The sequence below is a fragment of the Lissotriton vulgaris genome, chromosome 3_1 (assembly GCF_964263255.1).
Source record: "Lissotriton vulgaris chromosome 3_1, aLisVul1.2, whole genome shotgun sequence".
NCBI lineage: Eukaryota > Metazoa > Chordata > Amphibia > Caudata > Salamandridae > Lissotriton > Lissotriton vulgaris.
Window position 1 is genome coordinate 730,213,967 of NC_141689.1, and position 21,189 is coordinate 730,235,155.

The window sequence follows — 21,189 nt, forward strand, 5'->3', positions numbered from 1 at the left end:
GATCTGACCAGAACTCAGTGTTTTACGAATTGAGTTCGGAACGATCTGGAAGTGGAACCATTATAGCATCATACCAATCCTGAGGAGCTGAATCATAACACTCTCGATGATACACCACTATTTATTAGTTTGTAAGTTACACTCTTTCTTACATTTACCGGGATGATTACTGCATCCGGGTTGTTTTGCTGAAGACTTGTGTCCTCTGCTAATAGTTCAGTTGCTATTCTAACTCTCTCCCTTTCGTTGTCACTCTCCGTCATTTTGCTGACAGAAAGTTTGCAGAGCAAGTTTCAAGGAAACAAAGATTAGGTGCACAATATTTTGGAACACTGTATCCTTCAACGTTGAATAAACCAAAAAACTAATACATAGGATTCTCGTCCTACTTAGTTCTGGCGGATACTAACCATTTACCCACTCCAGACGTCTATTGGAGTTTTTACGGAAAAAGGGGTCTGTGTGAAAAGCACGACTGAGTTACTCTAGTATCTAGCGTTAAATTGTCGCCTTACCAAACGTTGGGCGCCATGTAGTGTAGTTCCTATATTCCCAATAGGCTCTGCGCATTGGAATAACATAAACGATAGTTTAGACGTAGGACTGAAGTCGACTAGGTCTCTATTTAATATGTTAGACTTAATTGTGAATGCTAGCTAGCTCAGAGGTCACTAGAAACTTTCTCGAATAAACAAGAAGGGATTCGTTTCTGACAACCATATAACATGGCAACTTTGTTCCCCAAGAATAAGAAATATATCTTCAGAGTCGCGGAAAAATAGATGGCTATTTCACTCAGTCAATCGTGCATGCTTCGTTTCACCATGGTTTTTGCTGAGAAATAGAGAGACAGGCGTTTTCAATAAAAAGGTTATTTATTGAGCAGTCTTCCTTCTCATGCAAGAGAAGTTAATTGCTACAATCGTAACACTTGCTATGAAGTAAAGTGCGTACAGTAAAAAGAGTAGTATGAAATAATACTGTAAACGCATTTATATGGTTTCTAATCCATAAGATACATAAAATAGATAAAATACATACAATGATAAATAATGACTAAAAGTACTCAACTGGTGCATCTAAAATACGCCTACCCCGGTGTACCTAACCTAAGTCTAGTACAAGGGAAGAAGTAAGTGAGGTGTAGCTTGAGTTAAATAGTTTCTGCCAAGAATCTATCCAAGAATTCTCGAAGGGTCTAATCAGCTCCGTACCTTGGTTATAGAATAAAGGAGGTCTTGTATCTCTCTCTCAGGACTCGATCTCCAAGTAACCCGCAAGGGTAGCAGGGAAACACTGGAGCTGGATTTTTCGGCAGGAGAAAAGACAGCGTCTCTCTCAGTGCGTCAGCGGGAGGGTCGGCTTCCTTCGGCACTCGCTACAGCAGGGCGTCGGGCAAGTAGTTAGTCGATCTGCTTCGAACCACCGTATGTTTGCTAGGGCAGATGCTGATATATTTATACCTGGAAGGTGCCGAGTTTGACGTAAGGGTGGACATAATAACGTCACTAAGAACTCGAAGTTCTTTTCATGCTCCAGGAGTTCTGGGACAAATCAATACTGAAGCAGAGGGTATTCCCGTACTGCTGAAAGCTGGTTGTCTTCAAGAACTCGTTGTACTCTAGGAGCTTAGTGGAAGTAGCCAAGCGGTATTTGGACTGTGCCTAAATATGGTTATGATTCTTATGCCTATATAAGGATATGATGAGTTATACCTATATAAGGGCACGAATCGGAAAAATTACACTAGAGCCCTAGATACGTTACAACAATGACACATTTCTGCATGGTTGCTCGGCATCTGATACAAGATACCCCGGTGGAGTTACTCACCTCGGGAGTCCCGTCCTGCGGTGGTGATGGCTATAGATGGGTTGATTGAGCAATCGGACTGTGGAAGACGGCCTGGAGCTGTAATTGGGCCTGGGGACAAGCTCACCAGCCGGCAGTACAATGTAGGAGAGCTGATCGAGGAGGCTACAGAAGTTGAAGCTGAAAGGGAGCGCAGCAGGAGGCGAAGAAACTTTTGCCCTGAAGTAGAGACAAGGCATGAAAGCCAGCCGATGAGTAGTGGATGGCAATGCATCTGAGAGCTGCAAAGGCGGACTGCAACACAGACATTGGTCGTAACACCACCGAGCAAATAGGGTCCAAGGGATATTTAAAGACTTGCCCAAGTTTATATCCCCAAACATCAAATGACAATACTTATAGAAAACCGGGGGTCTGATGCAAAGCCAAGTCAATGGGCTAGAGAACAGGCATGACTGTTACCAAATCAGTCAGGATACGATATTCCTATAAAGCCTTTAAAGCAAGACATAACAGTGAACATAACCCAGAACTGCAAGTGATTGTTGGTGAGACTCAAAAGAAATATCTATGTGGTCAATGGATTCCCATCAAATGTCATGCGATGATCAATAATCTCATTTGGTCACCCAGAGTCTTGGGGTGGTCTGTCTCTTGATCATTGAGACCATATCCACACCCAATCTGTAAATATTCAATGGGTCAAGCACACAATCACTGTGCTGACCATGAGAAAAGTGGAATCATATGGCAACCAGTGCAGTGCAATAAAGGAAAAAGTGGTGAATAAAATAGAGTGAAGAGACAAAAAAAAGGGGGGGGGCTTTTATTTGAGATATTGTCTGTCCCCCTAATTAAAACCAAGAACAGTGCAATAAGGCAGTGTCAAACAAATAAGTAACTGCCACGAGGGGCCAACATGTTTTAGCCAGTAGGGAAAGAGGTTGCATGTCTTTCTTCAGGGACCTCTGTTCTACAAAATATTGCTACCGCAAGTGTGAATACAAAAGGATAAACTAATAAATCATGAGAAGGATATGAATGAACATATTAGTCTGTGTTCATATTCCTCCGTATCAAACGGTGTGTCTCACATCTAAAAAACAAACATAATGGAGTCTACATTAAACATTCACTGTATGTCTCAATCAAACATATGCTTTTTTATGATAACAATTTTAAGTTTTTTTTCACTCACCCAGAATGACCGGGGACTAGACCTCACCTCTCCTGGACCAAGCTCAGGAAGATGGAGGCCCCGCTCTGTGAAAGCAAGGTATGGGGTATATTATGAATGAAGAACTGGCTAGGAACACGCCTGATTTCTTCCAAACATAAAATACACCCTATCAGGACCCTCTTTCACTGACACACATTTAATCTGATCAAGGAAACAGCCAAGGCTCACTAGAGTCAACATCCATTGCAGAGCCTCAAAATGTTCTTCCTGAGTGTGTTTAACCACCTTTTATACATGTAACCTGGCTCAAATATGTAAAACAAGTTGCCAGTCATAAAATAGGATCAAGCCCCCATGCTGAAGGACATGATAGAATTCAAAAGCGTAAGGGCAGGTAAAGCAAAATAACCAACATGCAGCCCAACAGAGATCTTAGGATAACTGACCTGTCCGTCGTTGCCTCGAAGCAAGACCTGAGTCAGGGGGGAGGCAACAGCTGCTTAGTCACTGGCATATTTAACAGGAAGAGGCCCGCGAGGGCGGAGTTACGACCATCAAAAATTGCCTCGTTGATGCCCAGTGTTGCCGCCTCAATTAAAATTGCAATTACAATCAAAAATTATGCTCGTGACTCGCATTGTTAAAGGAGCTCGTTAGTGTGTAAACTTGATGTTAGTAAGTCCGTTCAAACCCTCCCATTGAAAATCTCACGAGATTAGTTAGAACTACAAAATGACATCACTCGGACTCATTCTGTAGTTCACCAATCCCTGCGATTGCGCAGTGTGCCTACAATCATCAATATGTTAAGAAAAAGATTATCAAGCAACCGCGGCTTACTGTGCCCAGCCGTACAATCACGTGGGGTAGCCTAAATCTTTATTTCAGTACCACTGTTGAATTTGTCTTTAAAAGCGCATTTATCAGAAGCGCATAATCACGTGGGGTAGCCTAAATCTTTATTTCAATACCACTGTTGAATTTATCTTTTAAAGCGCAGTTATCAGAAGCGCATATTTTGCTGTTGTGAGGCCCAGTGCAACATACAGGGCATTTATCCCTCATAATTCTCAAAATATCATGTCCCCCGATATTCTTCAAGGGAACCCAGGCATTAGTAGTGCTCAGACTTATAGCCAAACTTTAATAGGAAATGAAACACAGGTGTTACCTCAATCATTGTTGTTACATAAATACGGTTATCTTTGTGCAACTCTTAACAATAAATTGCCATGCTGATGCTGTCTTATATGTATATCCCCCAGACCACTGGACCCAAAAACTCCCAAATGGTTGAATCTGTGTAAAGACCACTTATTGTCTATGGGTCCCTGCCACCTACTCGTATCATTAGACCATAATTCAGTGTGACAGGGGTTAGCTACGGCCTAAGAAACAGGATACACCATTGGTGAATTACTTAAATGTCAATAATGATTTACAGAGATGTGTGTCGTACATCTATTTCAAAGACTCGTCCACGGTATGTCACCATTAAGACCGTGGGAGTCTGTGGACAATTTATAGATCCATCGTTGTTCTTTCTTGAATAAGTGTTTAGATACATCGCCAATATGTGATGGTATAAACGTTTTTTCCAACACTGTCCACGTGAAGTCCTCTTCTGCGTGGTTCTGTTCCACAAAGTGCCTAGTGAGCCTAGTTATCGTCTCTTTGCACCTGAACGCACTTTTGTGTTCCAGCATCCTTTTTCCCCTTGAAGCAGGTCAAGGGGAAAAAGGAGAAACCAACAGCCACAGGTACACTGGGACGAGTCCTTGGGGCCCCATGCAGGTACACGCAGTCACACCAGGAGAAATCCCCCCAACCAGGGAACGACCCGAACCTAGCCTTGTGATTAATCTCAGTAGTAAGAAATTGAGTGAGGTGGAGGAAAGGGTTCTTAACAAAGGCTTGGGCTTTGTTACAACCTTCAATGGTGACCTTTTCAGCTACAGGTAGAACTAGCCCACTTTTTTCGTAAACTACGGTTACATTATTATTTCAAGGACAAACCCACAGATGAGGAGATTCCTCATAATGAGAATACAGGACTAAGAAACAAGTCCACTTTCAGCCCGCCGACTCACTTGATACCCTCACAGGTCGCTACAATCGAGAAAGCGGTGAATGATGATATTGAAAAAATATGGAATGCCAATAAGAGCAACACCTTCAAGAACCTATCAAAACTTGAACACCAAGCTTTACGTACTTTAGCAGAGGATTCTATGATTACGATCAAGCCAGCCGATAAGGGCGGGTCTATCGTTATCCAAAACACTTTCGATTACAGATCAGAATGCCTCCGCCAATTGACTGACAGATCGTCATACGAACCCCTGGAAGTAGACCCCACTGAACGTTTGAGCCACCAAATCAAGATCTTGGTAGAAGAAGCCTTAAGTGAAGGATGGATTACCAACCATGAGGCTCATTTTTTACAGACCAAATATCCAACTGTACCCTATGTTTATACGTTGCCAAAAGTGCACAAACCCCAAAGACCACCTCCTGGGAGACCAATAATATCTGGTCTAGGCTCTCTTCTAGAGCCCCTGTCGGAGTTTGTAGTCTATTTTTGAGACCCATTCTACACACCATGCCGACATATTATTTGCAAGACACTAAAGATGTGTTGCGAGTAATGCCTGAGATAGAGTACAATCTTGAAACAGACTATTTAGTTTCCTTCGACGTTGAGTCTCTATATACTTCAATCCCCCAGGATGAGACTTTAGATACCATCATGTCCATCCTGGGGGAAACTGAATTGAACTCTATTACACCAGTTCAATTTATAATGTTTTTGGCCAGACTCGCTATGAAGGAAAACTTCTTTAAGTATGAAGAAACAACCTATCTACAAGTGTCCGGGACGAGCATGGCAGCATTTTTGCACCATCTCTGGTGAATCTCTACGTGCATGCATTCGAACAACATCACGTTTTGACACCCACCAACCCTTTCTTTCCATCTATCAAATGGTGGAAACGATATATAGACAACGTGCTCGTGGTATGGAGAGGTGATAGGGAATCCTTAGAATTTCATCAATGGCTTAATAGCCGGAATCGCTATTTACTTTTCACTGTGGAGATCAGTAATGATCGACTTTCTTTCATTGATCTCTCAATTTATGCCACCCCCACGGGACTAGAGAGTGAGCTGTTTCGAAAACCTATGGCCAGAAACTCTCTGTTGTTGTATCAAAGCCAACATCCGAAAGCCCTTCGTGACAATTTACCTTACGGGCAGTCCCTCCGTGTGCGGCGGAACTGCTCCACTGAAGAAACTTTTTGCAAACATGCACAAGGCTTATCCCAACAACTCCAAGCCCGACACTACCCGAAGAGTCTGATCAAACGCTCTTTTAAGCGGGCCAACAACAACCATCCGGAAGCACTTCTAGAGCCCCCCCAGGAGAAGCCTCCCCTCAATCGGCTAACCTTTGTAAGTACCTTCAATATTAAGTCCAATCTAATTCAGAAGATTGTCCGTCGCCATTGACGCATCCTGAATTCGAGCAATGACAAAATTGAACCCCTACTATTTGCTTTTAAGCGATCGAGCTGTATACGCGATTGCGTAATTCACACTCGACCAAAACAAGTCCCCAAACGTACAATAGGCACTCTATGGGATCTACCAGCAGTAACAGGACATCATCCCTGTGGATGCTGTTTGGTTTGTCCCCAAACAAAACACACAACACAAGTAGATATTGGGACTGACTGCCCTTGGGAACAACAACATTTTACCAACTGTAACAACACACATGTAATTTACCTGTTGACTTGCCCTTGCGCCATCAGGTACGTTGTGATGACCACGCGTAAAGTACGCCTAAGGATGCTGGAACACAAAAGTGCGTTCAGGTGCAAAAAGACGATAACTAGGCTCACTAGGCACTTTGTGGAACAGAACCACGCAGAAGAGGACTTCACGTGGACAGTATTGGAAAAAACGTTGATACCATCACATATTGGCGATGTATCTAAACACTAATTCAAGAAAGAACAACGATGGATCTATAAACTGTCCACAGACTCCCATGGTCTAAATGATGACATACCGTGGACGAGTCTTTGAAATAGATGTACGACACACATCTCTGTAAATCATTCTTGACATTTAAGTAATTCACCAATGGTGTATCCTGTTTCTTAGGCCGTAGCTAACCCCTATCACACTGAATTATGGTCTAATGATACGAGTAGGTGGCAGGGACCCATAGACAATAAGTGGTCTTTACACAGATTCGACCATTTGGGAGTTTTTGGGTCCAGTGGTCTGGGGGGATATACATATAAGACAGCATCAGCATGGCAATTTATTGTTAAGATTTGCACAAAGATAACCGTATTTATGTAACAACAATGATTGAGGTAACACCTAAGTTTCATTTCCTATTAAAGTTTGGCTATAAGTCTGGGTTCCCTTGAAGAATATCGGGGGACATGATATTTTGAGAATTATGAGGGATAAATGCCCTGTATGTTGCACTGGGCCTCACAACAGCAAAATATGCGCTTCTGATAAATGCGCTTTAAAAGATAAATTCAACGGTAGTATTGAAATAAAGATTTAGGCTACCCCACGTGATTATGTGCTTCTGATAAATGCGCTTTAAAAGACAAATTCAACAGTGGTACGAAATAAAGATTTAGTCTACCCCACGTGATTGTACGGCTGGGCACAGTAAGCTGCGGTTGCTTGGTAACCTTTTTCTTAAGATATTGATGATTGTAGGCACACTGCGCAATCGCGGGGATTGGTGAACTACAGAATGAGTCAGAGTGATGTCATTTTGTAGTTATAACTAATCCCGCGAGATTTTCAATGCGAGGGTTTGAACGGACCGACTAACATCAAGTTTACACACTAACGAGCTCCTTTAACAATGCGAAAGTCACAAGCATAATATTTGATTGTAATTGCAATTTTAATTGAGGCGGCAACACTGGGCATCAACGAGGCGATTTTTGACGGTCGTAACTCCGCCCTCGTGGGCCTCTTCCTGTTAAATATGCCGGTGACTAAGCAGCTGTTGCCTCCCCCCTGACTCAGGTCTTGCTTCGAGGCAACGACGGACAGGTCAGTTATCCTAAGATCTCTGTTGGGCTGCATGTTGGTTATTTTGCTTTACCTGCCCTTAAGCTTTTGATTTCTATCATGTCCTTCAGCATGGGGGCTTGATCCTATTTTATGACTGGCAACTTGTTTTAAATATTTGAGCCAGGTTACATGTATAAAAGGTGGTTAAACACACTCAGTAAGAACATTTTGAGGCTCTGCAATGGGTGTTAACTCTAGTGAGCCTTGGCTGTTTCCTTGATCAGATTAAACGTGTCTCAGTGAAAGAGGGTCCTGATAGGGTGTATTTTATGTTTGGAAGAAATCAGGCGTGTTCATAGCCAGTTCTTCATTCAATATACCCCATACCTTGCTTTCACAGAGCGGGCCTCCATCTTCCTGAGCTTGGTCCAGGAAAGGTGAGGTCTATCCCTGGTCATTCTGGGTTAGTGAAAAAAAAATTACAATTGTTATCATTCAATTCAATTCAAGATAGCTTTATTCGATTTTTACACAAGAAAATCATAAAAGCACAATTTAATACAGTATAAAAGTTAAGTTCGAAACACAAGTATAAAAAGTAAAAAAGATGAATTACAAGAGTGTTTATACTGATCGAAAGTAACTATCAGAGATAAATCAGTTCATGGACACTCTACACCTTACTGCGAATTTCTGAAAGCTGGCAGCTGCAGTAATCGTAAGTTCATCCTCAAGCATGTATAGTTTGAGTAAGGCTGGCCTGCATTGCTTAGGCCCCATTACTTCAGAAGTGGGAGTAGATGTTTCTTTCTTCCCCAGTCATAAAATTTACAGAACAAGACAACGTGTATGTTGGACTGCTTAGAAACGTTGTCACAGGGGCAAACCACCAAGTCGGCAGACCAATCATTTATGGTGGGGAATGTTAACAAACGATATAAGCAGTCCGTCCTCATCCTTGTTAGCAGCATTCTCGTATAGGCCGGAAGGGTCGGGGAGAGATAAAGGGGAATGCCTGCATCATGGAGTAAGAGGTTATGGTGGACAATCGTTGGTTTATTTCCTTCAAGGTAGGAACGCCTGTCCTCGAGCAGGCCTAGACAACGGGCTTTAAGATCCTTTTTCGAGATTGATAGACATGAAGTAGGATTGTCATACAGATCAGCTAGTCCCAGTTAAGTTAGAAATTTCTTAATATAAACGAGCCAGGGTATTTTCCTTGAGTCTGTTAGAGGCATACAGTCCTTAATCACATCGCGATTGAGGGCTGTCTTTTCCGAGGACCATATTTTGTGCCATAGCAGAATTGGTGTGGTCTTGATTATGTCTGAGATGTGTACCCGGGCAAGCTCATTATGGCAGACTGTGGTAGAGATGGAACGAGGGACAGCCAGCAGATATCTCAAAAATGCGTTCTCGCTGGTTTGTAACTCTCGGCAGTCCGCCATGCCCCAAGTTCCAGCACCGTATATTGCCGTGGAGACGCATTTGGCTAAATAAATGTTCAGCAAGATCCCAACCGGTTTCCCGCCTAGTTTTGTTGCAAACTTCTTTAGGGCTCCGATTTGTCTGATGAAAGCCAAATTGCGAGTGTGAATGGCTGCGTTCCATGTCCCTTTGTTGTTAAAATGTACATCCAGATAGATAAAGGTTTTCGTTAGGCTTATCTTTGTTGCATTTATGAAGGTGTTACAAGAAATGTTCTTTTTGTTGCTGCAGCACATAGTGAAAGTTTTACTCACGTTGATCTTAAGGCCTCTCGAGCCCATAAATATGGAAAAGGCTGACAACTTTTTTTGTAAGCCTAGTTGTGTCCTGTACATAATGACAGCGCCGTCCGCGTATAAAAGGATTGGGACTGCATGGCCATTTATTTTAGGATAGTCAATGTCCAATTTGGCCAGACAATCAGCAACACTGTTAATATAAAGATTAAAAAGAAAAGGGGCGAGGATGCAGCCCTGCCTGACCCCCTTTCTGATAGGAAATTTGTGTGTACAGGTTCCGTCCTTTCCATAGCGGACCTTGGCCCCAGCTCCTCGATACAGTTCCTTTATGAAAGCAAGTATATTTGGATCGACTCCCAGGTCTGTGAGGGTAGACCAAAGTATGCTGTGATTAAGACAGTCAAAAGCAGAGCTTAAGTCTACAAAGGTCATATATATATTGCTCTTCTTCGCCATTAGATATTTATCAGTAATCAGGGCTAAGTTAAGACATTGCTCCACTGTCCCAAGGCCAGAAACAAAACCATATTGAAATTTAGACAAAACGTCATTTTCCTGGGCCCATGCTTGTAGTTGATTCAACAAGACTCTCCCGGCCACCTTCATCATAGAGTCCAGTAAAGAAATCGGTCTATAGCATTTTGGGTCCATTCTTTCACCTTTTTTAAAGATAGGTATTATTATTGCTTCTTGCCATGTTGCAGGGAAGCCTTCAAGAGCATAAGAGTTAAGTACATTTGTGATAATTGGTGCCCAGAGTTGAATATTGTCTTTAAATAAATCAATGGGAATTCCGTCCGGACCTGGTGCTTTAGCATTAGAGCTTTCAAGTATGGCCAATTCCACCTCTGGATAATTAAAATGGGTGAGAAGCGGAAAAGACTCTGTCTGGCTTCTGTGCGAGTCATTTCCCTCCACTGGCTGTATTTCGAGGTTGGGTGGTTCGATCTGCTCATCTAGTTTATACAGTTCAGTAAAATAGTTTGTCCAGGCTTCCTCGGTGATGGCGATTTCTATGAGGTCAGACGTCCTATCCTTAAAGAAGGGGGCGTTGACCTCCCTCCAAAAGGCCGTGTTGTCCCTTAGAGTGCTTGCTTTTATTAATGCCTCCCAGGCGGTGTCTTTCAGTTCCCTTTTCCTGTTTTTGATTGCCTGTCTGTAAGCAGCACGTGCAGATCTTATTTCCAGTAAGTTTTTAGGAGATTTTTTGAGTATGCCCTTTAGAATGTTATGCGTTTTTGAACATTCATGATTAAACCAGCCTGGGCTCTTGGTCACAGTACTTTCTTTATGTTTTCTGGTTAAATTTTTCCTAATTTGTATTGCGATTTTTTCAAAGGCAGATATGATTGCTCGTGGATTAAGAGGGTGTTCAAGGCAAGTCTGAAAGAGATCAGGGTCAGACGTTATCAGTTTTTCCAGGAACTTAATTGTGTCAACTTTAGCCCATTTTATGGTGTAACCATTTCTAGATGATAGAAATATAGAATGTGAGTAAAGGTTTTCTGTTATGCCCCCGGATTTATTCCCGCTAGAGGGAGTGTATATTTTGGCACTAATCGGATAGTGATCGCTCATGACTAAGTCTTCTCTCCTAGCTTCTAGGGCATCGCCATGGTGACTATTGGACATCAAAATGAAGTCTATTATCGTGAAAGACCCCCTTCCGTGAAATGTAGGTAAGAAGTCAGTCGTGGGCACAGTTAGATCATTGAAGAAGCCCAAATCCCATTCATGTAGTAAGTTGTTCAGTTGATTCCCAACAGTTGTATGCTCGAAGTGGGTAGTATAGTCACCATTAGGGGCTCTTAAATCGCAGACCCTTGTTCCGCTGTATGGACATAGATGACAATTAAAGTCTCCTAGAATCACTATACGGCTATCTGATCTGTCCCCTCCCGCTCCCTTCTTCAAAAGTTTAGACAAATGCTCTGTAAATTGGAGTTGGTCATCCCTCGGTACGTTGTTATATAGGTTGATTATGAGGGAACTGACAACCTCTTTCCCAGTCAGTCGAAAAGCCTGTAGAGAGAGACCAATTTTATTGTTGCTGGGGTCAGATGAAGAGAGGTCTACACTTTCTAGAGAAATATTGAACCTATTTGAGACATATAAACAAAGTCCTCCCGAACATCTACCTTTGTTAGACTGAATAGCTGGGGTAAAATGTGTACTAAAGCCATCTAGATTGGTAGGTGTCTGATCCCAGCATTCCTGCAGCGCTATTATGTCAAAGGTATTTATAAAATTCAGGAAGATTGGGTCGCTTGCTTTTTTTGAGAGTCCAGCGATGTTCCAAGATAGGAGGGACATGTTTTGATTTGAATCAGGATTGTTCGATGAGAAGTTGGACTGTGTTGGTCCAAGGACTGAGTTCAAAGGGAGGGCTGAAGTTCCATCAGATAGAACATTTGTGCACCCAGAGATAAGCATATTAGGAGGGCCCATAGAGGTAGGTTCCGCATAAGGTTCACTGGCTTGATTTTGTGATACCCCTGGGCTTGCAGATGGCAGAGGAGTTTTTGGCTCGTGCTTGGGAGATGTTTGGTTACGTGATGGTCAATCCACCATTTCTAGGGCTGAAAAGCGATTGCTGGTCGGTGCCCCTCTCCAACCCTCTGTGTATGGTTGTTCTCTTCTAGGAATCCAAGGGTAAGGTTCCCATTCCCGTCTTCTACTGCGTGTGTCTACTTGGGACCAACTCCACCCGGGGGATTGATTCCAGCTAAAAGGGTGATCTTGTTCATAGGGGAACCTTGGAGGGTAAAAGAAGGACAGACGGTTGGCATCTATACCTCCCTTTTTTTCCAAGGTTGTCCAAGAACATATATATCTTACTGTATCTGGGTCATCAAAGTTAATGATGATGCAGTCCCCCTGTGTTCTTTTTCTTGTATCCCCGATCCAAGAGACCCTACGTACCATGGAGAATCTACTGTTACAGTTTGAAGGGAGGGGTCTATTGATGTTAAGCCATTGCATTACTTTGTTCGTTAAAGACCAGGTAGATTCTCTCATGTTTTCCTCTAATTCTGGGACCCCCGTAAGGATCACGGTATAGGGGCTTGCCTCTGAGGGGAGGTGGATAGGCCTCTTAGGTCTTGCTGGTTTTTTAGTGGTATCTCCTCCCTGCTGAATATCTAGGGTTTTGGGGGGGAAAGACTTGGTTTTAGTTTTTTGTAGATCAGCGGGTACTCCCATCTTCCCCTGTACTTGCTGTGTGGTGCCCTTGGTCTCTTTTAGATTAGCTTGCAAGTTAGTAGGGATCGTGGGAGTTTTAGGAGTTGATGGTGGGACTACAGATTTCTGTACGGTAGCTGCCTTGATGATGTTTACATTAGTGGGAGCTGGAGGAGCTAAAGTACTGCTAGTAGGTTTTTGGTGACTTGAAAGGTTAATAAGCCTGGCAATTTGTTTCTCGATGTTGATTAAGGATCGTTCAGTTGGTAGTAGTTGGGTCTTTATTAGGTCCTTAATAGTGGCTAACAATTGCACATTTAGTTCAGGGTTGTTTTTATGACTAGCAACGAGCCCCCTCTCGTCAGCATCCGTGAATGCAGCTGCTGCAGAGAGTTCATCCGTATTTACAGGTAGGTAGTTGTAATGGCTGGATTTTCTGTTTAGATGGGATCAGCCCCCAGGGGCCCCTGTGACCCAGCCAAAACGTACTCACCTTCCCTCCTTAGATCGTATTCACAATGAGTAAATATACAAATAAATATACAGGTTGCACCTAAGGATGGGGAATAACAATATACATATACGGATTTTCTACAATATCTTATTCACATCAGTTGGCCTCGCGGTCACCCCAACCCAGACCGTTCTACCCTAGGGCAGATCTGACACACAATCCGGTGTGTCTACACATGGGCCTGCAGAACCCAATGCTCCCTTTTCCAAATTGTTCGCGATCCTGCGAAACTAAGCGCCAGTATCCTCCCTGGCGTTCTCACTTATTCAAGCCACAATCCAGTGGGTATCGGCACTGGTCTCCCACCCAGTGTTCTCATTAACGCCGCATATCAACGACGAACACATTCCTATGAACCATTATTGGGATGATATCTCAGCAATCTACTCGGGACAAAACTAAAATAATAACTTTGAATATGGTTCCAGATTGTATAGTGTACTTCCTGCTCTTGGCATCAAAGGTCCACTCACTCCCTCTTTATTCGATCACCATTTACCTGATCGGGGTTTCTCATCCGTTCACCTAGACAGCGTTCAACTAGAAGTGCGGTTTACCTAGATTGAACATGAACACCAGGTACACAATAATTCTATGTGAATTAGGGTATTTATTAACAATAGACATAAATCACATTACTATGCAGCATAACATTTGCAAGAAAAAGGTAAAGATTAGAGTGCACATCCTACATAAATTGGGCGGGTATCACCTGGTTAGTGGGAAGTCTGGACTCGGCAGTCATCTAGGCTCCTGTCTCGTCTCTGGGTCCTGGCTCGCCTTGCAGTCACCCTCAGCCGTCACAAGTACACGTCTGCACCGCTAGGCTCGACCTCGTCTGCTTTCCCTCAGGACCTCGGAACCTTGCTGTTTATTAGCTACCGTCTCTCTCTCTCTCTGTATCAGTGCGCTCCGCGCTACTTCTCGTTCAGTCTATCTCAGAGAGTTTCGGTCTTAAATCTTTCTCCGACTTCAAAGATGGCGACTCATCCACCATGAAAATGAATAATGGCAGAGATGCTAACGGCTAGATGCCGCCTACGGACTAACTGACAAAAAGACTAACACCTTCGCTAATATCAAAGCCCGTTCCTTCATGGAAATTCACGGCCAGTAACCTGCCGCCCACCAAATTCTTGTACCTCCCCGTACCAAGGACACTTTCCCAGCTGGCCAGCCTGAAGTTGTGTCTTCGGAGTGGAGAAAAATACATTCCTTCGATAAGGGTCAGCCTGAACCGGTTCTCTCCAAGCGAACAACAGCTTAAAACTAAAACATTACTCTTCACCTAGAAAGCCTTCTCGAGCTACCGGGCAGAAAGCAAAATGGAGTCTGTCTCGTTTAAGGCCTACGGAGCCCATAATATGCATAGCTCCATGAAAAACAGATCGGCATGTTAGCAAATGAGTGAATCATGACTAGTACTTATATATCTATCCCCTAACTTAAATTCATAAGCCTTACTCTAAGGGAAATAATACGAAAATGCCTTTATATATGTAAGACAGGGTCCCTGTCTATCGGCCTAATCCCTATGCTATGGGGGTGATAGGCTGGAGTCACTCTCCATCATTCTCCATCTCCAAAGAGCTAGCAAAAAGACAGCCATAACATTACACCCCTTGACTCCAGTCTATTAACCACAAACTAAATAGAACTAACGTCAGTAGACGAATAATATGAAACAAAACTAACTGATCTACGACCCTTCGTAAGTCTAAAAAATTGTAGCAGGGAAGGAATACACTGAATAAAGCAACAAATTGCTATAAGGATACAGACAGCAACAATAACCCCCCCTAAAATTTGTCGCATGAAATGCATGTCAGGGAGCCAATTAAAAAGCCAGTCAAAGAAACCCTGATCTATATGTTCTCTGATTTCTGCAGTCAAGTCGTGGAGTTTGTTAATGTGGGACTGGATATCTTTAGAATGGTCAGACAAATTAAAACAGCATAGACCTTCAAAATCAGAGCACTCGTGCCCATGTTTTAACAACAAATAATCGATTGCTGCACGGTTTTGCAAAATAGCTCTACGTTCACCTTGGGAATCTAATAATAAATCTGATAAAACAGTAGACGTTTGGTTTATAGACTTCACCATCCAGCAGGCCATTTTGCCGATTGTTTTGGCATTATAAACGGCCAATGCTGGAACACCAATAATAGAAAAAGCTAAACCAAGATATTCTGATCTGGAATAAAGATGAACAGAGGAATCACAGTCTTCATGTAATGACATTGAGTCACGGACAATACGGGAATGGGAAGGAGGATGTGAAGAAAACATTAGCAAACTTAATCTAGTGATGGCACATGGGCCACCAGAAATATTCGCAGGAATATAGGGCCAAGATGAATTCCCGCAGGAAAAGAGCCATCCAGCTGGCAATAACATTGAACGATAATGGCTAGTTGCTACTACTAAACGTTTACAGGTCATATTGTTCTTCACTGAAAGGCATGAATTAGGAAGTCTCTTTGAACATAACAAACGTTGATGAAATGAAAAAGTAGTAGCGGCTTGGAGTTTCAACCGCAAACACTCGGTAATAGCCTTAGGGTTACAGGTCATAACGAAACAAAGATCACCAGGGGTAATATTAAAAGTAGTAATTCTGGAATTAATAGGGATATCAAGGTCTGGAAGAAGAGTACATGAGGGACAGAACTCGTGGGCCGCAAAATCGCCCAGAATAACATTAGGTCGGGCATTGGATACATTAAACACATGGCGCAAAGTCTCAGTGGATGCAGGGACAGCTACCAAACAGGTCGCTAGAATGTCAGTAACACTCTTCATAGGAGTGAGGCAAAAATGCGGAGAGTTCGTCACCCGCTTCGCGAGTGTGACCCAGAAGTTTGAAGAAGAACGCCACGCAGACCGCGTGGCTCTTATAATCCCATCAACCGGCGTCGGTGGATCCTCTCCTCTCCCGGCGTAGCAAGCCAAAAGGAGTCCAACGCCGACACATCCTGCAGCAGCAGTCCAAAGAATGATCTGAAACAATACAAATACAGGCCTTAATCATTCTCGTAAGTAACATTTATCAGCTGGGACAGCTTCCCAGCCATCTTTCCCTGGCTTCATCACCAAAACGGTGTTGTCATGACCGGTCGCAATAATATCAGCCTGTTCAGGAGGATTTTTAGGCGATTGCACCCATATTTTAGCTCCAGGAAGATCAGACGATCCGAAGCCTTTTTGTCCTCGCACAGTTAGCAACGTTGGGGCAGAGCCTTTCTTGATCTCACCACTGAAGACAGGCATAATCAGTAACTGAGCAACACGGTCAGACTTTTTGATCAATAAGTCAGTCTCACTGCTATTAAGCAAGAGAACCTTAATCTCTCCCTGATAATCACTGTCAATCACTCCTCCGAGTACTTCTACACCTTTCAGGGCCAGGCCAGATCTAGGGGCAATTAATCCAAAACTACCGGCAGGTATAGAGACACCAATGCCAGTTTCAACAATGATTCGATCTTTTCCTGGAAATTGTACATCATTTAATGCATGCAGGTCAAGGCCTGCGGAACCTGGGGTTGCTCTACATGGAGCCAAAGCACCGGGGGTAATTTCCCAATATGTGACAGTGTTCGAAAAATAATTAGGTTTTGCATCAACATGTGGAGGAAACAAACGCATCAAAGGAGATTCAGCATGTAACAAAGGACGATTATTTAAAATTAACAAGGCTTGAAGTAGGACATCTCTCCACTTGCTGTAACGGTCATTAGTCAACTTGCGCAACTGTTCTTTCAACAAGCCATTCATTCTCTCAATCAGTCCTGAAGCTTGAGGATAATATGGAATATGAAACACCCAGTCAATGTTATTCTCCGTACAGAATTCCTGCACCAATCTTCCACGAAAGTGGGATGCATTGTCTGATTGAATCTGGAATGGGACACCATAATACAAAATAATGAGCTCCAGCGTTTTAATTGTATTCACTTGGGTAGCATTCTTGCAAGGGAAAGCGACCAAAAGGCCACTATAAGTATCAACCACTGTACAAATGTATTGACAGTTTCTGCTCATAGGGAGCGGACCAATATAATCAATCTGCCAAATTTGGGCGGGCAATTTACCTCGATGTAAGTGGCCTCGAACAATTTGAGGCACCTCTTTCTTTCTAGAATGCTGGCAAATGGGGCAATGTAGAATGACATCTTTAATTAAAGAAAAGGGAATATGAATTCCTCTATCGGCAGCCCACCTGTTAGTGGCTTTCTCTCCAAAATGTCCTGCTTTCTGATGGGCCCACTTCGCCAATCCCGCCAAATCAGAATCCTGCATGTCAACCACTGCCTCAGAAATTTTAGACTGTTCATCTCCAATATTATGAAAAAATTTGTCAAGGGAGTCGATTGGAGTATGAGCATCCACGTGAAAGATTGTTACAGTACTCTGCGGAAGCAATTCCCAAATTTCTTGCCACAACTCTTTACCCCATAACTCTTTAGAATGCAATTCCCAATTATGAGAATGCCATGTTGGCAGCCACACCGCTAGTCCATTTGCAGTGGACCAAGAATCAGTGAAAATGTGACATGTACCTGGTAACTCTTGTTTCAAAACTTGATAAACCGCATAGAGTTCAGCATATTGACTACTCTTACCGTCTCCAGTTGTGCATAACAATTTCTTTGTTAAGAAACAGATTTCCAATGTCTTTTGTCACCAATGAACTTCGCAGAACCATCCGTAAACCACACATGTTTTCTATCCTCCACGGACAGATCATCAAATGATTTACCCCACTTCACGGGAGACTCCTGCACTACGGGAACCGAACACTCACTTTCAGCCTCATTGGAGGGCGCCTGCGCCACTCGCTCATGTAAAACCGCCACACCTTTCGGACCCACACGTGCCCTGTCCTGAATGTACCATTTCCATTTAATCACACTAGCCTCCTGAGCATGTCCAATTCGATGGGACTTCGGTGAACTCAAAACCCACTGCATAATGGGAATTTCAGGCCTCAAAATCACAGCATGGCCTAGGGTCAATTGCTCGGTATCCACCAGAGCCCAATAACAAGCAAGCAACTGTTTTTCAAAAGGTGAGTAACGCTCACCAGCCTCTGGCAACTTTTTGGTCCAAAAACCTAATGGCACTTTTTGTCTGCCCTGCTTTTGCCACAAACTCCAATTGGCATACAGGCCTTCCACGGACACATTCAAATCCACATCACCGTCACTCACAGGCCACAAATCCAAAGCATACTGAATAGCTTCTTTAGCCAAATTAAAAGCAGTCTGTTGAGGTTCACCCCATTCAAAACGCATTCTTTTTACGAGTGACTCGATACAATGGAGCCAAGATCTGACTCAAATGGGGAATATGCTGACGCCAAAATCCAAACAATCCAATAAAGCATTGCGCCTCTTTCCTGTTTCTGGGAACAGCAAAATCAAGTATTTTTCGTTTAACTTGTGGAATCACCTCTCTGTGACCCTCATGCCAATTAATTCCTAGAAATTTTACAGCTTGGGATGGAGTTTGTAATTTGTCAGGATTAATTTCCCAACCTTTTGCTCGCAAACAATCAATGATTTGATCTAAATGGGATTGTACCTGGTCTTGCGTTTCACCTTGAATCAAAATGTCGTCAATATAATGACAAATCTGAACTTGTGGATTCGTGGGCACTTCAGATAAATGTTCCGCCACCAGCCGGTGACAGATCGTAGGACTATGTACATAGCCTTGAGGAAGACTCCGGAACGTCATTTGACGTCCATTCCATGTAAAACTGAATTGTTCCTGGCATTCGGGGGCAATCGGAATTGAAAAGAATGCATTAGCAATATCAATAGAAGCATACCACGTACCTGGATGCTTTTGAATTCTCTGAATCAGTGTAACAATGTCAGGCACTGCAACAGTTAATTTAGGTGTATGTTTGTTCAATTCTCGATAATCAACAGTCATGCGCCAAGAGTTGTCACTTTTGCGCACGGGCCAAACAGGATTATTCCAAGCAGATGTGACCGGAGTAATAACTCCCGCGTCCACCAAATCCTGAATCGTAGCAGTAATTTCTTCATGACCACCTGGAATGCGATATTGTTTCTGAGAAATCACTTTCGTCGCTAAAGGGATCTTAATAGGTGGCATGCGTAAACGGCCAACCCGAACGGGTCTGGTCGAAATGTACTGTCGTGTACCAAATTGATAACATCCATCATCCAAATGCAAAGTCATACCTTTCAAAATGTCAATTCCAATAATGTATTCCAAAAGTGGCACAACCAACACAGAGTATTCTCTACGAGGAATTCTACCAATTTTAATTTCGAGTGCAGTTTGAACCGCGGGTGTCTCTTTACCACCCAGACCGGTAATTGTAAAAGACTGTCCATGAAATTTTCTCGACTTACCATGAATTAAAGTGGCCTCCGCCCCAGTATCAACCAACGCTCGGGCCCTTTGGATATTACGATGTTTCCAAAAAATCTCAATATCTACATAAGGTCTGTAATCTCTGTGGGCCCACTTGCGTACCGGAGCTTGACCTATTTCCTAGTCATTTTTCCTGCGTTCCGTCAACCAAGACAGATCAGGGTAAATGTTCTCAGTTTTCTTGGGTATTAGAATTTCTTGTTCATATCCGTCTCCAGTACGAAACGGATTAGTGTCAGGTTCAAAAAGTTGTGAGTTACGGTCAGAGAGCCTGTTACGATCCTCCCTCTTTCTTACATCAGGGGAATAACTCCTTGCATCTCGACGTCTGCTAGAGCCACGATCATCTCTTCCCCTCTCACGATCATCCTCTCTCCCCCTCCCATCATTACGACGGGGGGAACCACCACGTTCATGGCGCCGATCATCACGGCGATCAGAATTCACACGTCGTCTCTCATCACCACTGTCATCCGAACCACGATCATACTCATTCTTTCGCACACGACGGGCACCCTCCTTCCGATCCAAACCACGCTTACGAAACATATCCCATAGGATATTATTAGGTTCGCCATCAATTTCTTCCCTTTTGACACCATCAGCAATGAGAGCAAGAAACATGTCACGTCTAGAGAACTTATAGTCCCCACCAGTACGACCCTCAGGTCGGGATTGTCTTTCAGGTTTAAACCATTCACCCAGCTCACCAAGCTGACGAACAGACTCGAGCACAGCAGACAAAGGATTGCCAGTTTGATTAATCAATAGTGTCATCATGACCTGCTTATAAGCAACAGGGGAAGTACGTATAATGCGGTTACGCACAGAAGATGTTAAAAGACCATCCAATAACCTGTCAGCAGTACTAAGGAAGATACACGTTTTCATGACTTCCTCCTTCAAACGTTGCGACGCATCGCGCAGAGTATACCACGGTTTTTCATCAGTAGGCCAATCAGATTCAGTTGGATATTTATGATTACAGCCCTCAGACGCAAGCTGGAGCAAAGAAATTTGAACACCACCATTATAATTCCGAAAATGGTCCTGAATCGTAGAATCAGAACTTAAAGAGCAAAATCGTAAGCAATCAACAGCATCAAGCATAATACCGGCAGCGCCAAGATCATAAAGACGCACCATCCAGGTAAGCAAGGCCTCACCAGGCCGTTGTTTAAATCGTTGCAGGATGTCACTGACCTCCTGCTGAGTAAAATCTTCCATACAATCGAGAGCTATACCACCCGGATTACCAGGGGCTTGTTGTAATTTTCGTCGAAAAATCGGGTGAGCAGAAA